The sequence below is a fragment of the Perna viridis genome, chromosome 5 (assembly GCF_037379345.1).
Source record: "Perna viridis isolate PV_CMFRI_1.1 ecotype Kerala chromosome 5, ASM3737934v1, whole genome shotgun sequence".
NCBI classification, from domain to species: domain Eukaryota; kingdom Metazoa; phylum Mollusca; class Bivalvia; order Mytilida; family Mytilidae; genus Perna; species Perna viridis.
Window position 1 is genome coordinate 49,511,198 of NC_142449.1, and position 26,869 is coordinate 49,538,066.

The 26,869-nt window shown below is 31.6% G+C and overlaps 2 long non-coding RNA genes across 4 annotated transcripts in view; one reads left to right on the top strand and one right to left on the bottom strand.

Moving 5' to 3' along the window:
• Window positions 1-26,869, bottom strand: part of LOC148618089 (uncharacterized) — a 228,617-nt gene that overhangs the window by 53,809 nt on the left and 147,939 nt on the right. For both annotated transcript variants that reach the window (XR_015922625.1, XR_015922626.1), the window contains exons 9-13: window positions 18,612-18,797; window positions 16,456-16,895; window positions 15,683-15,794; window positions 14,043-14,098; window positions 8,289-8,406 (exon numbers count right to left, since the gene is read on the bottom strand). This is a non-coding gene — a long non-coding RNA (uncharacterized LOC148618089). The remainder of the gene's footprint in view (window positions 1-8,288; window positions 8,407-14,042; window positions 14,099-15,682; window positions 15,795-16,455; window positions 16,896-18,611; window positions 18,798-26,869) is intronic.
• On the top strand, window positions 20,021-21,128 carry LOC148618090 (uncharacterized). 2 transcript variants are annotated; one of them, XR_015922642.1, is made up of 2 exons: window positions 20,021-20,371; window positions 20,785-21,128. It is a non-coding gene; the product is annotated as an uncharacterized LOC148618090 (long non-coding RNA). The 2 variants fall into 2 exon arrangements; XR_015922641.1 differs by having other exon boundaries at window positions 20,021-20,251.

The following is a 26,869-nucleotide window of genomic DNA, read 5'->3' on the forward strand; positions in this document are numbered from 1 at the left end:
ATTATTTTTTTTCAATAATCTGTTTAGTGAGGAATATAAACCCCTATGTTTGATGTAATTTCTATGCCGAAAACTTTTATCTACTGTAATAACGAGAGTGAAACTTTTGTTTAAACTTGGCTAGACTTAAACATTACACAGCTTAAAAACTTCAGTCAATATATTTAAATCTTCAAGTACCATGTATCCAACACACTTGACAAATATACAGTTATAACGTCACCTAAGATTCAGGAACCCGACCCTGGTTCGGGACGAATTCTAATCGCGATTTGAGTAGCTATGTAAACATTTTACAGACAGTCCTTACCTGTATCAGGTGATCGTCCCAGACAGAACTTACCTGTATAGTTCACCTGTCACCAGACTGCCTATTGATTTTTGGGAGACGTTCACTATGACAACTCTGATCAGACTTTCTCTAGGTTGAACTGTCTATATCAAACTTTTTCTAAGCTTTAGGCCATAAAAAGTCAATTGATTTCAGTGTAATTCTTCAGAAATCAAAGCTTTTGTTCCATCTTAGATAACATGTGTATCATTAATATAAAACTATGCTTGCTCTAATAATCTCAGACATTATTAACATAAGTATACTTAGTTGACACCAGCTGGCAAGAAACAAATCTAATGATCAAAAGATTGTACCAAGTTGTAATTTATAAGAAGTACATGTACCTAATAAACTACATGTACCAAAGAAAAACAAAGTCTGCTGTATCAACAAACAAACAAAAAACAGAAACACTAAAAGGTAAAAATCCATACATGTATGCTTATAGTAAAAAAACCAAACAAACTACTTGTATGTTCTACTTCAAGATCTGCTTTTAGAAAAAACAACGGCCATTATAACAAGCTATACAGAGTGATTCTACAGATATGGTATACACAACATGTTTTAGACTGCAGCCAAAATTTTGGTGTAAGCTTCAGTATTCAATACCAAAGCAAGTAACGATGCTGACAAAATAAAAAAACTATTCCAATGGTAAACAGGAAGTTCAAAAATAGTTCAAAATAACCTGGAAACATCTTCCATCTTCTCAGAACAAAATTTCTGGGTGGAATATTTAGGTAGAGGAAATTACTTCAAGCATGGATACTGACACCATACAGGAGTGACTCTGGATATCTAAACATGACAAGTTTTAACAAAAGATTTACATCTCCATTGTGTATACAGGATACTTCTTTGTGAAGGAGAAACATGTCGATCATCCAAATACTGATGACAAAGTTCAAGATGTTGACCTTCAAGCTACTAATTAACATACATGTACGCATTCAACTAAAACTAGACCTTAGTTCTTAATATTTTAACTGTCTAATTCATTATGTATCATCTGAAAGCAGTTTTCAGTTAAAAAGAAACACAATTTGGTGCGTTAAAAGTTCTATCACCAGTTAATTTACCCAGTCATAAGAAACTCCTATTCATCTCAATGACTGTTTAAACCCTTACGAGAGTTAAAACGACCATAATCTGTACTCAAAACATTGTGATAAAGAATGAGAAACTAAGTCACCTAAACAATATGGTACATTGAGACATGATGCCTTGAAGGGTCAGTAAAAATGTATGTGAAGTAATATATAGATATGATGCTATATTTTAGAATGATGCCCTTAACACTAACCTTCCACAAGGAAAATGACAATAAGTATACATTGTAACATACACAATGTGTTCCTTTCTTTCAGTTTAGCCTAAAGAGAATAGTGTATGGTTATTTTTGCCCCAATGGCTGACCCAATGTCATGAGAATAATGTATAATGAAAAAGGTTCTGTGCCTCTAAGCAATGCTTGCCTCTGTTTATTCTCCGTTTATAAAACAATATTCTGTGTGAAGCAATAGGCTAACATTTCCTAGACATATTGCAGAATCCTCATTTTAAGCTTAGATAAAGGCTGTGCAAATGGTATACTGGGCTTTAGTGTAACATTTTTTTAAGAACATGAATATGTACAAACTGATATTATCAAGTCCATGTGTACTAAGAGGACAATGGTTGAAGTATGTCCTGAAAATAAGCCCTGTAAGTCTCATGAATCTCATAAAATCAGAAAATAATCTAAAATAGGAGTATTCTGGACACAGGAACCACATTTAAATTGATCTTAACTAGAATTTCTGAATAATTGTACATGATTATACAAAGCAAATTCTTATAGAATGTCTGTTTACATGTACATGTATCAGTATGAATCATAAATACAGTTTTGGTATTGGCCCTGTGGGCCCATGATTGGCAAAAGAATAAACTTTCAACTTTCAAGTGAAAGATGATATTCTACCAGATCTGAATAAGCTTCAAAGCAAAAAGGGAACTCTCAAGAACAGGTAAGCTGGCATGTCTGTACTAATAGGACAACCAAAATGTATTTTTCAGGATTGGAGTCCTGACACAATAGACTGTACAAAGTACAACACCAACTGCAAATTAAGATAATGTTAACTATAAAAATTATAAAGCCTTTCAGTGAGACGCAGACAGGATCAATAGTCTTTTGACTACACCTGTTGATAATACAATATTTTGGCAACTTCTGGTATTTGAAGACATCTATATTGACTTAATTCCTATCTAAAATCATTGAACACACTAATATATTCATAGCACCTTAATTTATCCTGAAGGCCATCTAACATCATCTAAAAAGCAATTTGCAGGTAAAAAGAACTTTATCATGGCCTTTTATTTGTACAAGGAAACCCTTAAGATACATGTTAAGGAAGGTTCATTTAGTAAAACAAACAGACAGACAGATGACGTCAACCAGACCCTGAGGACTGATGAAACAGATTTTCACAAAACACAGCTTAATGTATAAATTATATTTTCAATGCATCACAGGACATTTCAAGTGAATAAAAAAACAAACATTCAAATAATGCAGCTGACCCTAACAAATAATGCTACTCGACACTGTCAAGATAAAAGAATTAAGTACTATTCTATGTAAGAATCCGGCAATGGGTGGCACATCATATTTCTCAATTTGGTCTTTTTTGCCTAAAAAATATTCAATTCATCTAGAAAACAACTGAAAAGCTATTAAAATTCATCCAGAAGCATTGGTTACATAGATATTTTTTGACTGCTTATATAAGGAAGAAGTGCATGAAAATTTTCCCACCATTTTTTCATAGTGCATTTCAATTAAATTTGACCAATCAATATCTTCTTAAAAAGGCAAATTTTTCAAACACTTTGATGGTTATTTCTGGAAGTTATTGGGTATAAATACTTATTTAATGCAATAAAATCTCTGTGTTTTTTCCTTTCATGTGCCACACCTTCTGCCCAATTCTTACGACGGAGAAGTACTTAATACAGCATAGAGAAATTCAATAAATATTACCCAAAAAAAAACTTGAAAAGAGGCATTTCACTTGAAAACAGTTTCAATATGTTATGAAACATAGAACATGTAACAGATAGATATGATACCTGACCCACAGAGAACACTCACCAATATGCTTATTTTTTAAACAGCCGATACCATCATTCAATTAAAAACCTACATAATCTTAGACAAGGAAGTTCATGGTCTTCGAATTTTGTACAACATATACCACCAATTACAAAAATAAGACATAGAAACACCTCATCACTGTGACTTCAAATTCAACGAGTAAGAACAGATCTGCTCAAGTGATGTGAACCACATTATCTGACATGATCTTCAACACCTAAATTGAGCAGGACAGTAGAATTTTTTCTCTTTTTCTACCCATTCAAAAAATCAAACCTCTAAACACTAAGTCAAACAAACAACCAGACATTACGTAATTAAATTCCTGCTATATCTGACCTTTTTTGAACCATGGGACAACCAGAGCTAACACAAAAAACCAGCATAAACTCAACCATTAGGAAAAGCAGATTTATCTAAGACCGTCAAATGAAATGTAAGGAATCATAACTTTGTCAATAATTTACAAATGTTTGTCATGCAAGCAATCTGGACAATACATAACAACTGGAAGAAATAGGTAGCTATAGCTTAGAAGTTGATGAACTGATGCTAATATACATGGAAAAATTATGGTAGTACGGGTGAGAAGTTGGTCATTTTAAAAGACATAAACCATCAAGAAGAAATTAATAAGTAAATGTAAACAAATCCAACACCAAAGAAAAACATGAGCTGTCTGATATAGTCTAAGTTACCCTACTCTATGCCAATATTATCTTCTAAGCAGTTTTGTTTGGATTCATTCCCAGATATCAATTGTCATAGTCAAATATATTTTTGATGTCTCTGGCATAGACATGTTCCTTATCTAATAAAAAGTCTAGAAAAACTTCATATTTTGATTGCTTACTTCAAGCCAAAGCCAAAATTAGAACCAAGACTGATAGTTCTGGTAGTATAGAGTACCCGTCCTTGTGTTGAACACTTAAACAAAAGCATTTTAATTCTAAATACAGTTTGGATTTCCTTGGACTAGAATGAAATCAACATCAACCAGAACCCCTCCCTTCAAAAATACAGCAAATCCTGTTCTGCTTAAGATCATTAGGACATTAATATCCAAGAGTTTAGTATTGTACTTCCAATCTATTTTTCTGCCTTTATTAACAGCATCTCATAAACTATATAATGCATGCATGCACTAACCAATCTTTATTTAATAATATCAATTTTTTTCCCTTTCAGTTATCTGTTCCTTAAAAATAAAAAAAATCTATTTCAATTCAAAATATTTAACTTTCCTGAATGTGAGATCAGTTTTATCATGAGTGAACTTTACACATTTGGCATATAATTTACTGTATTTTCCAGACTACAAGTCAATATTTTTTTTCAGCAAAGTGTCAGCCTCAACTTATCATCCACTTTGACTTACACAGTGCGGGAAACCACTGCTCGCCAGCTCGCCAAATACGAGTAGATTTGTATTTTGGCAAGTTCTCATTTGCTCACACTCGGCAATTTGGCGGCCGTCATTTGACTGGCAAGTTCCAAGGAAAGTTAACCAGCCAACAGGTTATTTCGTAAAACATCCTTTAACATCATACATTAAAAATATGTTCATTACATTTTAAGAAGTTTAGCTTGAATATGTTAAGTGAATTTTGGCATGATATGCACAATTTTATTGACTTGTAAAGCATTGTTTACGATCTGCCATTTTAATTTCCGGTAAACGGGATGCGCCAAAACCTAGGCGACGGTCCTGATCTCATATTAGTATACAAACGAAATTATCTTGATAATTTATGAAACATTACCTTGCAAATTAGTTGTTTATTATCAAAATAGAAATGAACAAGAAGCAAACGATTTTCTTGTTTCATTATGATGAATCTGTTAAATATAATTTAACATAATTTTTAAAATATGAGTTCAGAAATGGAGTACTTATTTTGTTACTGTAAAGTACATGAAAAACTTAAATGGGAGGGAATATTCGAAAATGGAAAAGTTTTTGATAAATTTAAAAACAAATGAAAAGATAGTTGAAGAAAGAAAAGGGAAGGCAGAAGATAGTCAAATCCAAGAAAAAACAGATGATAATACAGGGAAAAAAACCAAAAATGTGGCTAGTTGAATGTATATTTGGCTAGCAAGATTAATATTCCACTAGCCAGAATGGCAAGTTGGGAAAAAAAATGGTTTCTCACACCACATATAAGAATTTTTCAAGAAAAAAATGTTCATCTACAATGCATTTCATTAGATTTGTTTACTTCACTTTTAATTGTTTTGATTCAAAATTTTTGGTAAACTGCAATCAACGAAAGCCGTCACTCAAACATTCAAACCAGTGGTGAAATTTGAATATTATGGATCATTGCCGCTATCCTTTATGAAAGAGTAATCAAGGGAACCAAGGTTATAGCGATAATCAAAAGAATGTAATCCTGGGACAAAGACCAAACATGGAAACATACACAACAAAGAACAAAAAGTAATTAAATTCATACATACAAAGTAACCAAAGCAAATGAGCAACTCGGACTCCACTAAAAACTGGGAGCATGGACCAGGTGCACCGGTAGGGTAAGCGTTCTCTGCTTTTCTAGAAACTCCCGCCGAGTTGTTCATAAAAAGTCAAGTCCGGGGTAGACAAACCAGGAAAGGAATGAATGAATGCATTGATGTTAATAAATTATAATTAGTTATGGTGTTATCTAAAAGGCTAATTGCAAACAAATATGTAGGTAACAATTATCTTTTATTGTATTTTGTAAGACCAGGTAATATTGTGTATTAATTACTGCTCTTAATTATGACCATTTCATCAAACGAATTTCCCTCCTATTTCACACATGGGTGCCCACGTTTGACATGTTTACAAATTCATACACCTGATGATCTAAGGCTTCAGAGCCATCGACACGCCACTCAATAAAAATAATTGCACTCCCAGACAAAGTACATTTTAACAACAACACAATTGTTAATTTAATTCAGAAATATAATATTTAGTAACATCGCTGGAATAATATGCTGTTGAAAACAAACCGCTCAACTCTGATCTCCACTGACACTTACGATATAAATGCACATGTCTAACCCTACACTTATCTGCCAAATTTGTCTTTTCTATGTTTTTTTCTGTCGATTTGGTCAAAATTAAGCCATTCGACTTATAGTCTGGAAAATAAGGTATGTAGTTATTTAATATCCAAAATAGCCAGAAGATAAACTCTTATACACGTTAAACATATCCTCACTTTTTCAAGTTTAATTTAAAAAATCTGAAAGGGACATTCTAATAAATGTCATTAAAAACTTACATTTTTTTATTAGTAAAAAAAAAAAAAAAGAGAAAAGATTTTTTTTTTTAATTTAGTCAAAACAGTTCCCTTCGAATGTATTCTAAGCCAAACAAAAAATGAAAACAAACTGAAGAAGAACAAAGAATGTTATTCCACAACTTATATAACATCAATATGAATCAGATCTGTTTGGTAGATCATTATAGAAACAGTAGCATATCTAATTTTACCACAGCTAACATCTGAACCTGGTAAAAATAGAGAAAAAAAAAGCTGTCTCTCTGATGACCCATAATATGCCAACACTCCAGAGAAATCATCTTGCCACAAACCTATGATCTAGATATGAAAATCAATGTTCTATGGATAAAAAAATTTCCATCATTTTTTCATTGCATTCTTCAGAAAAAATATTCATAAGTTAGACATTATGGTTTTTTGCTTTTATCACGATAATCCCTCCTCAACCCAAGCCTATACATCATAATAGGACGTGATGATCTCATCGTAAAAAAAAACTTCATTTATATAATGGTTCACTCTGATTATCCATAATATATGGACTAGTGGTATTAATTACAAATTTTTAGGTAACTGAATCCTTCATATAAGTAAAGCATTTACTGTTTTGAATCAACTACTTTAACATGCAATATGATTCATTTCTATCTGGAGATTAAACTACGATCCAAAATTTCCACACTTTTCTTTTTCAAAAAATAATTTGAACACAATTTGTATCCTGACTGTGAAAAGAATATTAAAGCGGAGTTCAATTTTTAGGGTTTTTCATTTATCCCTTTCTTTTAATCAATTTAGCACCAAACTAACTAGAATTAGCATGAGTATAACATCAAAACAAATCTCTATATACAATACTGTTTTAGAAGGAGCAGCCTTTATTATGTAAAAATGAGTGTAGGATCTGCTATTGGAGTTGTTTGAGTATCAGTGAATTTCGTGTCTGGAAGTAGTCTAGTACAGAATATTATCAATTTATCAAAGTAGATGTTAAAGCTGATTGCTCAGCTGTTACAGGAACAAAAGAAAAAATAGTCCTCATATTAGCAGATAGGTTTAGAAATACCTTTCAAAAAATCTATCAATAACTGTATTGACAGATCAAAAACAAAACATTAAAACATGAAAGCCAAGAGCCCTTTAAGTCCATTGACATTAACTGATTGAGTGACCTATTCAAGGCCCTATGCTACTGTCACTTTAACTAATTAAGTACGATTCTAAATTTTTTTCCCCTCGTTTTATTGATTCTGACCATCTATTTTTATATATCTATTGTCATTAGGCATATAATATTCCACTCATGGTGTTTACTTTATTGGGGAAGAGTGTTGAGAAAAAAACCAATATTTTTTTTCCTCTGACAAGAAATCCATCAATCCAAGCATTATATTTATTAAATAAGTGTGGTTCTTTCTTGTTCTTCAGCCAATAATTACTCTGTGTTTGACTTAAATCCCTGGCTTTGTTTATCTGCCAGGCCTGTCATGTACTATTGATATTCTTATTAAGGTTTTTTTTTTTTTACCTTAGGCTTTTTCCCCAAGCTTTGCTGAACAAGATAGTTGTAGTTGCCTCCCTTTGATCTTATATAATCATTTCAACATGGCTGACCATGGAGGAGAAGTATGCAGAGTGATAAAGTCCTATAAAAACAGGAGATTTAGAGATAACACAAACTTCTGGTAAATTAACAAACCAATATTGCATTCTTAGAAGAGTTTCATGCAAGCAATTAACAAGACAGTTACTGATTACTGATTACACAGCTTACAATCAAAATGTATTGAGTTTTCTGTGAATAAACACCAGATATTGTGCACATGATCCATAACATCCACTGCACTTACTATGTGGCATGAGATGCCAGAATGCATCATTTCTTTCATTTTGTATTGTGACATATCATTGCATAATGAAAAGAACTCCACAGTGGTGTCACAGTAAGAAAGACAACAATTCGATTCATGATAATACCAAGTATATAAATTTTAAGCTTTACATTCTCAAGTTTTTCTCTATATTTGATACACGATGGAAATTGAGGTTTTGAAAACATCAAAGAGTTCTACTTCCCTAAAAAAGAATTCATTAATGTACATTATTGCAGTCTACACTCTAACCACCAGCCAATTGGCTTAAGCCAGAAAAGGTGAAATTTTTCAAAAATTTTGTGAAAATTACATAAAATGTTGAACATGTATAGAAATCTTGACTTTTTAACTTGTATGTCAAAACAATGTCTCTGACATTAGTCATACAGCGGATTCAATTAAACATGAGAAAAACAAAAAATGAATAGAATTGTCATTTTTAATGTTGTTTAATATTGTATTCCAAATTTAACTGAATTTATGTATCTGATAAGTACTCTATTTATCTCTGTATAACAGATGTCCCTTAATTAACTTTAGTAACTAATCCACATCAACATTCCTATTGGAAATTTGGAATGATTTTTGTTAAAAACAAATATTAAAATATTTCTTCCATTTTTAATATAACGAACTTCTGTTCTTTAATATATTGTCCTAAACTGAGTGCCCCCTTTAAGATCATAAATTGGATAAACAATGAGAATAATGTATAATATGTGGTATCAATACCGTTTCAGGCATTTGATGATTTGACCCTAAGAAAGTCTTACTTTTATCAAAACCAAGGGGAGATAAATCAATATATCCAATACCAACTCTAATTAAACAAAAACAAAAGCTTGAAATCTAGCATCAAAATAAAAGTTCTTGAAAGAAAGACAGCTTCAGCCTCGATTGATTTTTTTGTTCACTACAGAATATATTGTTAAAACCTACATTTCCTGGCTGGTAATTATTAGAAACCACTAATGATTTAACAATAGTGTGACAAGACGTCATTATAAGTTAGAGACTTGTCGTCCTCTCAAGGGAATACTATCTTCTTTTTGCTAGACTACCATTAGGAATTAGAATCCAAAAATATTAGTCTCAAGGATAAAGGATTTACAATGTCTTAAAAGATAAAAATAAGCTTTTGTCAGTTAAAGTCTAGTCACAATAACGATGTGCATATAATGATTTTGCCAATAAGGTAGCATTTCAGTTTATCTTCTATAATCTCTTTCCTTACTTAGTAGCACTTGTTCTTTTCCTCTTTGTAGAGATGATAAAATAGTGCCTTTTCTAATTGATGAATGAAAGAAATATACTTTGTTTAAAATTAGGAAGTTTGGTAAATATTTGATAAGAACTGTAATTTCCCAGGCATTGAAGGAATAATGAGATACTTAAGAATACATGATATTTTCAAGAAATTTTGAACAATGAAATTTATAGTCATTGCTTAATAAAAAAAAATAAGATTTCAAGATTCATTTCTTCTTATGTAACCAGGTTTTTATTGCTATGTAACTGTTGAGATGTTTATTTAATCATACATACTATGGCTTGTGTATTAAAGTAAGAACAATTGTTTACAACCATTCCAGCAAACAAATATTTATTTGATCTGTATGATAACTTTTCAACTATAAGACTGGTAGGCAGCAACCAATATACAACTTGCAAACAGGAAAAATGCATACTAAAATTGTTTCATTCAAGGGAAAATCACCAATAAAATCCTTACACCTACCCCACTTTTTTTTACAGTTTGCTTTAAAAGGATAGAATTTTTAAGGAATTAACAGTTCATATGATCTTTATAAAAAGTCCCAATATCAAATTTTCATTAACAAGAAAAATAGAGTTGTTCCTCTTTCATCCAAGTACTGAATATTAATAGGATAATGAATAACCAAAATGTGACCACCACTGCCAAAGAAGGCTTAGATTTAATGAGTGTGCAGAACTGGTTCCATGCACTAGTTAAATCTCAATGCGTTCTTGGCACAAATGATTATATTATGGTTAATCATGATAACTAATTAATTATCCTATTTATTACATAGATTTTCTTTTTTTTTGTTGCTATTTTTAAAAAAAAATTAAAATTTTGTAAATGGCAGATTGATATACATGTTGTGATGTTTTGGCAGGAGAAAGTCCAAGAGTGAAATTACCAAATTCATTTCACGTGTAAATTATCAAAATTTTCAAACAGGGAGCAATCAGTAAATCACTGCTTTCTATATATAATGAATTCTACTATAAAACTGTCATTCTAGACTTTTTGAAACTTAAAGAAACCATCATTCTAGACTTTTTGAAACTTAAAGAAACCACACATAAAATGGAATTCATACACAATCTACTTGCAATTTATTCAAAACTAAACATGTATTGTGACAGCGTTTTGTCTCCATTAAAATAAGTATTTATGTAATGCATTTATAATGTGTTATGTACGAAATTAACACAAGACCTTTAATTGAACAAGTATTGACGTTAAATTTACATGGGTTGTCAGATGTACTTCACTGCTTGCATTGTTAATAATTGTTAATGTTAGAGGATGAAATACTGAAGATCTTTAAATTTGTGCACTTTCAGGAAAAAAAATCACATTAACCAGAAATCAAAAAAGAAAAAAAAAATTTAAAAACAAAACAATTTTATTTTAATCTCAGTATCAAGTCCATCTTTCTAGGGTCAGTATGTTTTATGATATTTATGGCAGCTGACGCAATCACGACTGGTAGACTTGATCCCTTATGGAAAGAAATCATTCATTAACACAAAACTCTGTTGACAGGCGCTAGACAACATCATTAAATATACATGTATGGCTACAACGACAAATTTTTTAACAAATTACAAGAAATGTTTTGGTATGCCTTTTAATCTTATGGGACAAATATAATAGGAGAAAAGTCGTCTGCGAGATGATTAAATTCTATATTATAGAACCTTCATCATAAAGGCCTATACAATTGACAATTGTTCTCTGTAATCTCATCTCAATAATTAGACGGGATTAGACATGGTACAGTCTCCCGGCATTAGAAGTAGGAATAAATTACATGACACAGTACCTCCATACTAATCAATATACGTGGTCAATGTTGTCAGTGGAACCTGGGAAAGCTGAACTATGAATAAATCTGTCTATACTGAACCCTTAATAATGCAGAAACCTGCCTAAACCAAACCCTGAATAAATTTAATGTATGTTTCTGAAAACTTTTTTAATCATTTGTACCTCCCTTAAGAGATTCAAATTTTTAGGCCTAAAATGAAATCAGATTGGGTAAGTCTACCAGAATTTTGATGCAATTTTTTTTTTTCATAAAACAAAAGCACAGATTCAAACCTTAAGACCTTAAAGAGTTCAGATTAGACCAGTTTGCCAGAATTCTGATTCAAATTTTTAGACCTTAAATAAGTTCAGATGGGCCAAGTTTGCCAGAATTCTGATTAAAATCTTTAGAACAAAAACGAGTTTAGATCGGACAATTTTGTCAGAATTCTTATTAAATTTTTAGAGGTAAATAATTTATAATTGGACAAGTCTGTCAGAATTCAGATTAAATTTTTAGAGGTAAATAATTTATAATTGGACAAGTCTGTCAGAATTCAGATTAAATTTTAAGAGGTAAATAATTTATAATTGGACAAGTTTGTCAGAATTCAGATTAAATTTTAGAGGTAAATAATTTTTAATTGGACAAGTTTTTCAGAATTCATATTCAAATCTGCAAACCTAAAATGAGTTCAGATTGGACCAGTTTGCAGGAATTCTGATTCAAATCTTTAGACCTAAAATGAGAATTATAATTCAAACCTTTAGACCTAAAGTGAGTTCAGACTGGACCAGTCTGCAGGAATTCTGATTTAAATCTTTAGACCTAAAATGAGAATTATAATTCAAAACTTTAGACCTAAATTGAGTTCAGATTGGACCCATTGCCGGAATTCTGATTCAAATCTTTAGACCTAAAATGATAATTATAATTCAAACCTTTAGACCTAAATTGAGTTCAGATTGGACCAGCTTGACAGAATTCTTATTCAAATTGTTAGTCCTTAAATGAGTTCATATTTGACTAGTTTATCAGAATTTCGACCTAGAACAAGTTCAGATTGGACCAATTTATTAGAATTCTGATTCAAATCTTAAGAATGAAAAGAGGTAAGATTGGACCAATTCACCAGAATTCTGATTTAAAGAGTTCAGATTCTACTTTGTTTTCCTTATTGATGATGTTCATATTAAGATTTTTACAACTGAAAGAGATCAAACAGTAATAATTTAATTTGTAACAAGCTTTCTGATTGATTCTCTTTGGGCAAACAAGGTAATATTAACCTGATTTGATACTGTGATGTCATGAATGCTCGACAACTGCAGCAAACCAGGTTTTCTAAAACCTGTTCAAAAATTAGAAACAGTCTTAATATAAACGTAAGTTTTCTTATTTGAATTATAAATGAAGCAATTGACATTTATACTAGCAATACATGGCTGATTTCTACCTAGTTATATATCAGTGATTCAATGGATTAGTGCACTAATGGATGTAACATCTGTTCATATGTACATCTATAAGTGCAATAATGATAAGTAACTGGTAAATGTGGCTAGTTTCTCAAATTCATTATATATTTTAGTTTGTTAAATTTCTTGCAGATAATATATTTTATAAAAAGGTGCTAGTTGGCGGCAAACATCTCTCTCAACAAATTATTACTCCTATTCAATCTCTTTAAATTTTTTTTCAGCTTCATTTTTTCCTTCCAACATTCAATATAAAATACTTAATGCATCTAACCCAATAGACGTCATTTTTACTTATTTCTGGCATACAATTTTTTAAAATAAAACAACATATGCACAAAACCTTACTTAAATCCTATACTTATTCTTAAATAGAGTCTTGTTGCTGATTTATTCATCTTATTTTTACAACTCCAGAGAAGTTTGCATTGCAAATCAAATATTTCTGGTTGAAATACAAATTCAACTTACATAAAAAAAAAAATCACAAATTTATAGTTGAGTTACCTCCCTTTCACCATGATGGTATTTATGAACAAAAGTTTTATAAAATCTCACACCTTAATCATTCCGATATTTTTAGCCTCTCCAGGCATTAATGTTGTTTTTTTTTATTCCAAAACAGTATTATAGGTCCATTTGGACACTGTTTAGAGTTACTATTCTAAGAATCCAGTTTCTTGTCACAAGGCGAGTGCAAGTTCAGTATAAGATAGTTATTTACTCCATCATTTAAGTTTTCATTTTGGGTTCCTATGGAAACTTAAAATTTTCATAAAACCTTAAACATGGGTTGATGAACCTAGAGTTGCATACAGTCCCTAATTTTACCATATAATTGATAGGTTTTAAAATGCAGTTTTCTTACTTTCATTTCTTTTTTCCTTTGTCTTTGTTTTTAATGATCTTCATACAGTATCCATCCTGTAATCAAAAATAACAGCTAAAAAACATATTAATCTAATCTAGGTATTAAGATCAAAAGTTGAGTATTCAAATGATGCCATGATTGTAATCATGGTGTCAAATTTGAGAACTAAAAAAAAAAAACAGAAGGACTGTACCCAACAGACCTTAAATCATTGATGAAGTGTTTCAGACATAAATAAATCAATTTCAGACTGTCCCCTAATATTTGACTGTTATGACATGTATGGGAATGGAACACATAGTACTGACTGTATACTAAATCTCAAATCATTCCCATGAAGTTTCCTAAGTTTTTGCCAACAAATATTAATGAGATTGACATTTACATACAGACAATAGTAAAAATAAATGCCCATAATTCAACAAGACAAGGGCATGAAAAAGTCAGTATGAAAAGCAAGCAAACTGTAACGAAATGTAAATAAAACACAGAATTTTTTTTTCCATTTTCCAAAACAAAAACAAATTATCTTCAAGTTTTACTTGTGGTGAAATCATTCAATACTTAGTACAAACCAACAAAACAGAAAAAGATTCACAACTAAAGGTACTAATGTCCCCATTGTGTCAGACTACAATAAAGTCAAGGACTATAGTCTTCTTATTAATCAGTCACAAACCAGGAATAAATTATTCACAGACACTTCCTATATTTTTACAAATGTCTGATGGAACTTTTTTTTTGTCTGGAAGGACTATCACTGGAAAAGACACCAGATTTATAATTTTAAAAGTTCATGTGAAAAGCTATTGGTAGTTATCTAAAAGGCCTCATTAAAATATTCCTGTGTTTCAACTAACATGCCAAAAAAGTTGGTCAGTTAGTCTGTCTTACCTAGTTTATACTTCCATCGATTTCTGACTTTTCATGAATAGAAACAAAAAAAACAGAGAAGTCCCAAAAAATAAGGATTAGTCTTTTAAGTAAAAACATATTCATATCAGTCCAAACTTGGAAAAAACTAGGATCAGTCAGATAAGTGAAAACAGATTTATATATGGCCAAACTTAGAAAAAACTAGGATCGGTCAGATAAGTGAAAACAGATTTATATCAGGCCAAACTTAGAAAAAGGCAAGAACTATGTTTTTCTTTACACTGAATAATGCTGCAGATATAAACTGTAATTTTGCGTGATTCTCATTTTAATGTAATTGATTTTTTAAAGTTTAATCATTAGTTACTACCATGTGTTTAGTCATCAACTTTATCATCCCCAAATAGTAGGAATTTTTGATTTATTATTTAAGGATATTACACTATTGTCAACGATTCACCAAAAATATAAATTTTCCTGGAAGTTTTTTCTTAAGTCTAATTGTATGCCATCACCTTTCCATATAATAAAAAAAAAAAAAACATAAAATTTGCCATACTTTTTTCTTTTCTTAAATATTGAAGTTTAATATCTACTACAAGGTAAACTTGTTATTTAAAGGAAAAAAAAAAGAATATTTCCTGTTAGAATTTTCCAGCCCTTATTCCAAGAAATGAGAAAGATGTCATTCTATTTAGAAGTCAGTAAAAACAAAGAATCTTTTATAATGCTTAATATTTAAGATTTTTCTGAGTTCTTACTAACTGAAATTTTCTTTTGCAGAGAAGCTTCATCAAGTTCTTTCATTCTTGTTCTTCACCAAATTGTTGCCTGACTAATTAGATCCCAGATACTGTGATTACTTTACAAAACCTAAAACAAATGATTCAAATGATGGATACCAATATGTGGTAATAGATAAAAGTATAAGCTTTCTTTATAATGTAATATCATTAAAGCAAATTTATCCTCTTCTGTTTGCATATGTTAAGTTGAACACTTTCTTAAACAATTAAGATTAAATTTGAGACAGATTTATAAAAAGATGCTAGAAATCTTTCCAAAAAAATATGATTTTCACAGTTAATGTGAGAATTCTCATGTTTGCCCAAATCTCATTTATGGCAGTTGAAATCCCTTATTTCATTATTCTGTTATTTTATCGCCGCGGCAATATATGTTAGACTTATCACGGTTAGGAAATATATAGAGTTACGGTTATTTACATAAATTGAATTCTGGGACATCACCAAACATCCGGAATGGTGGTATGTGACTAATTAATACTTTCGCAATATTTACGGTACTTTTTAATGTACAAAATTCTAACTGGCAAAAATTTTCACGATTGATGAGTTTCATGTCAACCAAGTAACAAATCCATACTCTCATATTGGTGCAGTAGAAAACAAAGGGGAATAACTCTAAATTATCATTTCTCAAACATAAAATACTGTGGAAATCAAAATGTCCCTATATTCTGGCAGGACGTCTTTCAATCATGCATTAATTTGACAAGAAAAATTAAAATTACCTATAAACTGTACAATTGATATTCTTTCTGTGTACTGTTTGATGTAAACTTCTTCGACAGACAGCTATGCAAGAACAAATTCTGTATAGTTGATTCTACTCCGCGGCCAGTCTACTCCGCGGCCATTTTACACTGCAGCAAGCATAGTGATGACGTCCAATCCGCAGCGCGCATAGTGATGACATCAAATCTGCAGCGAGCATAATAAGGGTTTTTGTTTAGATGACTCAATTCTGCAGCCAGTATAGCAAGGAGTAAATCTGTAAAATGACTTCCTTCTGCGGCCAACAAATAAATGTTGATTTCAAATAAGACGACTGCATTCTGCGGCCAGTATAGCAAGAACGACTCCTGCAAAGTTAACTCCATTCCGCGGCCAGCTTGACAAAGATAGTTTCTGCAATACTGATTCTATTTCGAAGACAGTGAATGGAAGATTTCTGAAAAAATAACCAAATAATCAGCATCTTTAACAAACAAATAGTATATAAAATGTAGAGGAAGTCTCCATTTGATGCTTGCTTCTTGCTGTGCTTTCCAAATTAAAATTAAATTTAAGTTCAGAAGTACACAACGTGCGCGGACAGCACATGCGCATGCGTGAAGTCCATGAAATCGTGACGGTCAACCCTTAACTTCCAATTTAAGACATCATCCTGTACAATAATTATTCAAAGCCTTAACACTTGACGGCAGACATATGCGCATGCGTAAATGACCCCTGTACATAATTTCCAGACATAAGTTATTTTGTACATTTTTCAAGAGGGAAAGTTTATCAGTGCACCAATACTTGAGTTGTTTAAAAATTTTCAAATATAGTCTTCGTATTTTAACTACAATTTGAAACTTGAAAGCAAAGATTTCTACAGGTACAAATCTTTATTGTTGTACAGCTAAGTAAGTAAAAACTACCTTTCAATTCAAATGTGCAAGTTTCTCAATCTTTTGGTTAAAATTCAAAACCATTTTGAAAATACAAAATCCTTAATAGTTTACAAATATCCTTTCAAATAAGAATACAAGACACTAATGTGCCTTAGTTTAGAACACGATAACATCCACAAAATTTCAAATTCAAAATTTTGTAATTTCAAAGAAGAAAAATGTTTCAAAATTATACAGAAAATCATGCGGCCGCGTGATGTCCGCCTGAAACTGAAACACAAGAGCTTAAGGGTACATACCGCATGTCCGTGATCTACAACAGGCGTTCCCCAAACGCCATCCCAGACAAAACAGTGCGATATCTTAAGATGACGCGAAAGATGTTAACCTTAAGCAGAAGTGCGCAGGCGTGCATGTCGGCAAAAGCATTTTTTGAAGGAAGAAATTTCAAACTGAGAAAAATTTTCAATCCATAAGAATTTCAGTAGTTTGAACTTGAAGACTGAGAAGTCCAAAGTAAAAAGAAAAAATGCAACTAACATTATACTTACATTCAAAAGTTCAAAGAAAATCGAGCTGAATGCGCAGACGCGTCACCTCTGTTCAAGAATTTGTCCACCCCATTTTTAGAATTTTAAAGAAATATTCATAGAAATCCATACAAAATTTAGGAAACAAAAATACCATCCAATTATTAAGTTGTTATTAATATCCATGCCACCTGTATAAGGTCATATGCATCCCATCTTAAGTCAATAGCCCAAGAAGTTACAACTCGAGACACAAGATGTTAAGCCATGTCTGGAAAACGTGTCTTTGCATAAAGCGCATGCGTACTTGTAACAAACATCTTCTACCAATGCAATGGAATGCACAAATTTTGAAAATAAAAAAAAATTGTCTGTGTGCAAGTAAATTAATTCAGTGACGCTATATACGGTGCATGCGCATTGCCCTTTTTGACCTTTCAAAAAAAAAAAAAATCATCTTAAAAATCTAAGAAATGTATACTTTCATGTAGTAAGTTCTTAAAAAAAAAAATTCTCCTACATAGATAAAAAAAAAAACAGAAATATTTCAAAACTTCTACTATCTGAATGAACCTCTTAGTTTTTAAAAGGAATAACAGGGCGTCATGAACGAAATCGAGACTTTCATCATCCGCCATTATTGTCTCAATACCTATCACATCGCAAATGTATTTTCAAAAATCCTTAAAAAAACATTATGTTTTAAAAATTATGTATAAAATACAAGTTCTTACTAACCACATGTATTAACTATTCCAAACTCCTTTTCAGTAAAGACAATTGAGAAAACAACACATGCCATGACCATGAAACTTCTCTTTCCAGACAACCAAGATGGCGACCGATGGTGACTACCGCCAGAATGAATGTGACCTTTGGCGGGAAACTTGCAACAATGCGATGGATCTTCACTCTAATCTTAACCTAAAAAGAGAAGAAACAAGTTCTAAGAATAACAGGTTCTGTGAAATTTTTTTTAAAATTCAGCCATGTTGAATACAGGGTGAAAAATCGCTATGCCACGAGGACTCAAACAAGAGTCAGGTGAATTAGGGCAGAACATTTTGATTTGTCAAAATGAATTATAATAATACTTAAAAACATGTTCTACTATAATCCATGCAAACAATCAAGACAGAAACAAAAACGTGCAGTACTAACAAGCAACCATGATGAATTTTTAAAATGCTCCCATGACATACCTAGTGACGTATTTTAAACTACAGTCTGAATACTCTTTTCATCGGGTCGATTCAAAGACATGTTTTGTCTGTCTGGTTTAAAAATAGTTCAAGAACATGTAGAATATTTACCTATCCTTGTGCATTAACGATACACTTCAGCGCCCACCAATGTGCATTTAATATGTGCAATCAAATACAGATGATGGTGCACTTCCATTGGGGGAACAAATACAACATGTCTCCTTCAACACATACAATTAGTTATGCAGTTCACACTGATAATGGCACAAATACATCCATATACGTGTTTCAATTAACATAGTAAATCCTTATGAAAATGACACAAAAACAGCTCTGTAAGACACAAAAGCATATCAAAAATCTATGGTCATCAAGCAGACCTTCGAAAAAACTCTCCAGTTCTTTCCCGCCTACTGCTTTTGCGCCAATATTATTGGGTTGTGGCATGACACACAAAATTTATCTCCTTGATATATATACCTAAATTTGTGATGCACACAGTGCAAATACAGATGCATAAGATGCAGAAAGGCGCATGCGCTTTCATAATCACTCTACAGAATTTTAAATTTCACTCTGTCTTCCACTTTAAATAGTAAAAAACACCTAGAATTACCATTTAACTCTTACGTCAGCAAAAAATATCCAGCACAAACTTTATTCAAGCACACACCATCATACATTTTTGTCCGCCATATTGCTTTCTTTCCCTCACATGTTCTAATGCTTCAGTATCAAATTTTCTCATTGGTCCTTTTTTTTTTAACATATCATTAAAATAACATGGGAAAACAACCCTTATTTTTAAAGGCAAATTTCAATAGAAATTCTTAGAATTTCAGCAAAATGGCTTCTACTTATACATACAGACATACATTACGCCTCATGTTCAGTACATACATTTACTAAAGTAAGCAAGTTTTAAAATACACAACAGTCCATGTTAAGAGTCCTATTGAATGACACATTTTGCATTTAAACATATCGTTGAGCATGTTAATGCATCACTAAACTTTATGTTAAGGAAAGAAAAGACCAACCTAAATGCACTTGATATATTTCCTCAACTTTCACAGGTTGCATGCATGAAGGGGAAACGACTCTTACCAGCTTAGAGAGGAGACCGCCATTAAAACTAAGTAGGGCGGGCTAACAAGCAAGTAAAAAGAGAAGGTATGATGTCATTAGATTAGACTGTGTCTGGTTTGTATGTAAAATAGATGAGGAACAGTACAAAGACACACCTCGTTAATCACACAATGTACAAAATCTGCCATTAGTGAGTCAAACATGGTAGGTAGAGAAATAATCAATATTATAAATGTAGACATCTAAGATCAAGACAACACAAAGGCTATACATGAAACATTGAATATAAAAATACCCTACCCTCTGCCTGGCCTCTATACTTGACATGTTTAAAAAGAAATAAAGTAGGTGCATTAAAATGCTGTCTCGTCACACTATTACACAGTGGTGCATACACACAAGTCCCGCCAGAACAAATCTCAGGTCATCATGCACAGCAAATAAAGGATTTTAAATCCATCATTTCTATTGGAGGTTAAAAATGAGGCGACACACCCATACTGGATAAATACCACCATTGGTTCGTTGATATAACATGCAGCAGAATAGATAAAAATTATACTTGCCGTCAAATCATACTTAGGTGATATGCACTAATCCTGATAGTTATTTTCCAGCTGAGGATAGAGGCGACCTTACAAATCTAAGATGTGAAAAATCTGCGCACACTATCACAAACTACAGAATACAGGAATCTGATTTGAGCTTACTGACCTTCTTGATAAAAGAGTTCATATCCAAGGGTGATTTTTTATGCAGCTTGTATTTTTGGCGGGAATTATTTTGGCGCGAAACTTGAAACGTAAGTTTTATGAAATTCTAAAAATTAATTTCATGGATTTGTTTCCAGAAGTGATTATTTTGTATATATTTTCTTTTATGGAATACATGAATTAATTACCAACCAGAAGACAATGGTCATCCAGTATGGTATTCTAGAATAAAAATTATTTCCTTTTGATATTTTTTATTTTATTAGATTCTAGACACAAAAATAGTTTCTGTTCCATTCTGCTTTTTTTCTTTTTAAATCTATCAAAACAAAATATACAGGAAAAACTGACATCATTTCCATTAGTTCATTTTTTATTGCAATTACTTTTTCCCTACTTAATGTATGTTAATTAAGTTTTCAAAAACAAGAGTTTTGAAAAAAAATCTTATAGTTGAATTTCAGAATTCAAAATCATCTTTTCCAAGCTGTCCTCGGAAAATAAAGATATATTTTTGAAGATGGTTATACCAATTCTTTAAAGTATTATGTTAAGAAATGCACAATCTCTATAGAAAAAAGAACACTAAAAACAGCTGAAATAAGCCAATTAGCTAAATAACAATCACTACACAAACACATCCATCATTTAATTCAGAAATAATATGAGTTATTTGCTGGAATTAATTTTCTATCATTAGTCATAAACTTGGTTAGATACTAAAGTATTCAGACCTCAAGCTGTCTGAAAAAAAATCACTCCCTTTGTGGGACACCCATTTTATTATTCAGCAATTCACATAGCAATCTTGTGTAATCTAAGTCAGCTTGACCTTGGAAACAGGTCACGTTTTTGTCTGGGAACATTTTTTAACAAACAGTTGGAATGAAGACAGGTGAATTAGAAAACTCATTATTCATATGTAACAAACCCTGATTAAACTGGCTTTAAATCTTATAAAGGATCTTTCAATGTTAAGCTAAATTTTATGTTTGCTAAATCAACATTTTTATGGAAAGTATTTGAAATTTGAAAAATATTTACCTGTAATAGAGAGAATTCAATGAAATTTATGTCAATTTGAAAATATAAAAAGCTGCACTCACAAAGAAACTACATTTATCAAGAAAGTTTATCTGAATGTCTTGTTTTGGGTAAGCTTTTGGGGAAATATTAAATAGCAAACTGGTCCAACTGAATTCAAATTAGAAGTCCAACTGAACATTTTGAAGTTCTTCAAAAAATTAAAACAAGTATTATATTAAAACTGTGAGCAATGTGCACAAATTTTTTAAACATACTCAGTATTTAATGGTTCACTATGTGATTTGGATAAAAAATGAAAATAGGAGGTGCAGAATATGTAATAAAGTTTATGTAAAATAACTCATGTTAAAAATTACAAAAAATATATTCACTGAAAATCGCAATTCATATTCCGGTTTTATACTGACAATAAAGGAGCCAATATAATCAGTAAAAATAGTCTTCTTATATACTTCAGATTTATACTATGGATTAAAAAAAAAGAATATCACCATAGTTGCGCTCCTCTGTAGTACTTAAAACTAGACATTCTAGCATTTCAAAATGAAAACGAAGTCATTATTGTCCTATATAATATATAACAATGTGTTTTGTAGTAAGATCAGTGTTGATAAATGATACAGAAACACTGCCTTAATAGGGACTTAAATACAACTAAACTTCTGTATAAAAATAGACAAATCACAATTTTAACAGTAAAAACAAAACTTGACAAAACATGAACATTAACTTAATTTCCTAAGTAGGACAAGAACTCACAAATCCCAAACAGCTGCCTCAATTCAAGTAAGTGCAAGAACTGACAAGTCCCACCAATTCATAAATAGTACAAGAACTGACAAGTCCCACTAATTCATAAATAGTACAAGAACTGACAAGTCCCACCAATTCATAAATAGTACAAGAACTGACAAGTCCCACCAATTCATAAATAGTACAATAACTGAAAAGTCCCACCAATTCATAAATAGTACAGGAACTGAAAAGTCCCAAACATTCCCTAAATTCAAAAATAGTTTGTGCAAAGACTGACAAGTCCCACACTGCCTCAAATTCAAAAACAGTGGGAATATGCATTAATAGACCCATAACATGTTTGGAACTGTGCATTTGTCGATGTCATATTTATGCTGACACAAATATTTTCAATATATGTAATAACACTAAGTAAAAAAAATATTGTGTGGGTAACAAATTACATTTTTGTATTTATGAAAGTATAAACTACTGAAAAAAAAGACAAAACAAAAAATTGACATCTTCAATACATTTATAACACTAAGCAAAGTTTAGATAATGTCGGTTCTAAACTTTAAGATACAAATTACAAAAAGTAGGTACCCTCAACATGATGAAAAAAAGCCAAGTTCAAAATGGTAAAAACAAAGGGAAAAGTTCATAAAATATTGCACAGGTTCAATATGTATATAAATACTGTGCAAAGTTTGAATATTATTGGTTCAATACTTTTTAAGTTACATATTACAGAAGGTGCTCCCCCTAAGCCAGATGGACAAAGTTGAATGTCTACCAGACCTGCTTTCACTGTTAGTTTCACTGCAGGTAAAAATGAAAGCAAGCTTTGTTCTCTAAATCAACACAACTTAAAAAGATGATTATTTTTTTTTTATTTCTGGTACTACCTTTGGACATTCTGATAGACAGGAAGATGAATGTCCAAATGTATTACTGCAACTAAAAACTTAATCATCTCTTTAAGTTGTTTTGATTTAGAGAACAAAGCTTGCTAATTTCATTAGGATTGGAGGAGGGGGGCTTATTTACTGATAAACATCATATAAATGCAATAAACAATAATATAAAACTTGGGTGCTTTCCATTATGTAGTTAATTCCAGACAAACCACAGATTTGTGTTCAAATATTTATCTCAGATGACAAAACCAGAAGTAGAATTCATGGAAGTTTGTACCAGTTTAAGGTTCATCATTACCTTTCCACAAATATAGCCTCAATTTCACAACTTATTTCCCTCTGACTACAGGCCAACCTGTGTATCTAGAAAATTTTAAGGCATAGCATCCCTTAGATATGAAAAATTACATCAAGTTTAAGTAAAATTATATCAAAAAATGACCTGACTTTTGCAGGGTTATTTTTTTCAATTCTAAAGAGAGAGCAAAAATAAACAAACACCTGAGATTCACTTGGTCCACTCATTTACACAGTGTAATCTACCCCAAAGATAAACGATACTACAGACACTGTGAAGCCTCATATCTTGACCTACATCGATGGTAAAGGAAAACTGTTGACCAAACTTTACGACAAACGTGAAGACTTTTCATTCGGAATTGTCAACTTTCCTTTCATCTGTGGCAATATTCCTTCAGCACCTATGTATGGAGTATTCATATCACAACTCATATGTTATGCCAGGGCTTGCCGAAACTACGCAGACTTTTTGTATCGCGCTAGAACTCTAACAAATAGGCTTCTGGAACAGGGTAATGTTGCTACAAGAGTGAAGTCATCACTACAGAAGTTTTATGGTTGTCATCATGAACTCGTGAATCGTTATGGTGTATCCATCTGCACCATGAAAAACTGGTCATAGTTTTCCCTTCCTTGTTTGTCTATCATGGACTTGACTTTTTCTGAGCAGCTTGGCGGGTGTTTCTAGAAAAGCAGAGGATGCTTACCCTACCAGTGCACCTGGTCCATGCTCCCAGTTTTTAGTGGAGTCCGAGTTGCTCATTTGCTTTTGTTACTTTGTATGTATGATTTTAGTTACTTTATGTTCTTTGTTGATTAGGTCTGTTTTCCATGTCTAGTCTTTGTCCCTGGATTACATTCTTTTGATTACCGCTATAACCTTGGTTCCCTTGATTACTCTTTAAATCACCTATTGTGTATTGGTGGATATTGCTTTTCTTTTGACTAACATGTCAATCTGAATAGAGTTTACCTTTAAAACATAGGCAACATCTCAGAACATTATCCAGACTCAGGTCATTTTCGCCCTCTATGCAGATTGATAAAATTAAAACAGCAAAAGTCAGGCCAGTTTATTTATATAATTTTACATAAAATGAATGTTAACTTTTTCATATCTAGGGGATACTATGCCTTAAAATACCTCTATCTTATGTTCAATAACACTGTGCTGAAGATTCCAAAGGCACTGGTGATAGAAACTAAAAGTGTGACGGCCATTTCAGGAATTGTCATAAAGATGACATTTTATTGTACCCCTGACTTAATGAGCAGGAAATGAAGATATCAGGATAAAACTCATTTGGTCAAAAAGATCTATAGCAGCAAAATTCAGTCAAATGGACCTGAAAGGCATCAGGTTAAGAATAACATAGGTCAAAGACATAGAATGCCATGAAAATCAGGAAGCTTCATTCAGGAAATCACGTAGAAAAGTAATTGAACTAGGGCCCTACATATCATGAACTAAATATTGAATATATTGTGATAATCCAATACTTCTATCACTCTAATTATTTTCTTTTACTATAACAAGTTTGAAGGGTTTATAAACCTGCTTAGTCAGCTGACAAGGTCCAGTTTGAACATGTTAGACACACTCAACTTTATACTTTAATTGCAATAAAAAAACAAGCATACCATATATCTGTCAAACAAATAGGCCCAGAAATCTTATCTAAAAGTTGTTTAAATCTATGGAATCATTTTTTTAATAATTTTTTTTTCTTCATCAAAATAGCTTAAAAATTTCGCACCTTCAATACGAGTTGAATAGCTAGTGAAATCTAGATGGTCAACCCATCTTTATCCTTTTCTACTTACAAACGACAGGACACAACCAAAGGATGACCAGCAGACAATGAGGTACTAATAACCACCATTCCTATCACAATCCATGCATTTTCTTAACTAAAGCAATGTTGTACTGACATGTACAAAAACACTCCAAAACCCATCTGTTAGTTTCCCTCCCTGCCATAAAACTTTTTCTCCATCTGTTAGTTCCCCTCCCTACTGCCATATAACTTTTTTCTCCATTTACATAATATTGTCACATGGTTTAATGTCATTCTTTATTGTTATTTTATACATGTGTAAAGCAATTCAGCCAGAAATAGTATATTACATTTCTGCACTAGTGGGATGTGTATTGAATCTTCAATCTTGACTGATTTTAAAAAAAAAATAAAATAAAATAAAAAAATCAATGACCATAGAAGTTACACATTCATTGATGTGTAAGAAAATGTTCTCAATAGAATATTTTTTTTTTTAAAGACTACTGTTTTTTTACAGATTTAGTAAGCTTTGTTTAAAAGAAAGTTTATTATATCACTCGTTGATAGAAGTGATAAGATTTGATCCCTTGATAAAGGAAGTGGTATATGAAAATTCCATACAAAACCCCCTTAATCACCATGACATATTTTCTTCCTGTTACTGGGATTAGCTCTATAGATACAAGAGAAGACTAATAATATGGATAAAATATACCAATTTAGTGGCATTGACATTAAAAACAACCTAAAGTCCTCCCAAACAATTCAACTTAAATCTAAATTCAAATTTATATATTTCTGTTTATTGGCAACACAGTACTTTTGTCCAAAACAGACAACATGTATCTTATCATAGACAAGAAACATGGAGAAGGTTAAGGTTAAAATTGTTCAGATAAATCTAAGGTCATTGTCAAACCTGAATGAGAAAAAAAAAACCCTTCACTTAAAGGAAAGTGGGAAGATAAACCAACTTTGTTTCCAAGGGAGTACGTTTCATAGTATACCATATTTTGTACAACCTTGTAAATGAAGGACAAGAACTCAGCCTAAAAGGATGGTACTGTACTCTTAATTCATTCATGGTCTAGAGGCTGCCAAAACTCAATCATATCTATTTGACTATTTTCAGTCAAGAAATTAAGAAATGAGACATTTTCATCCCCCCTCCTACCTCCCACCCCTGATGCCACTGAAGGAAATGCC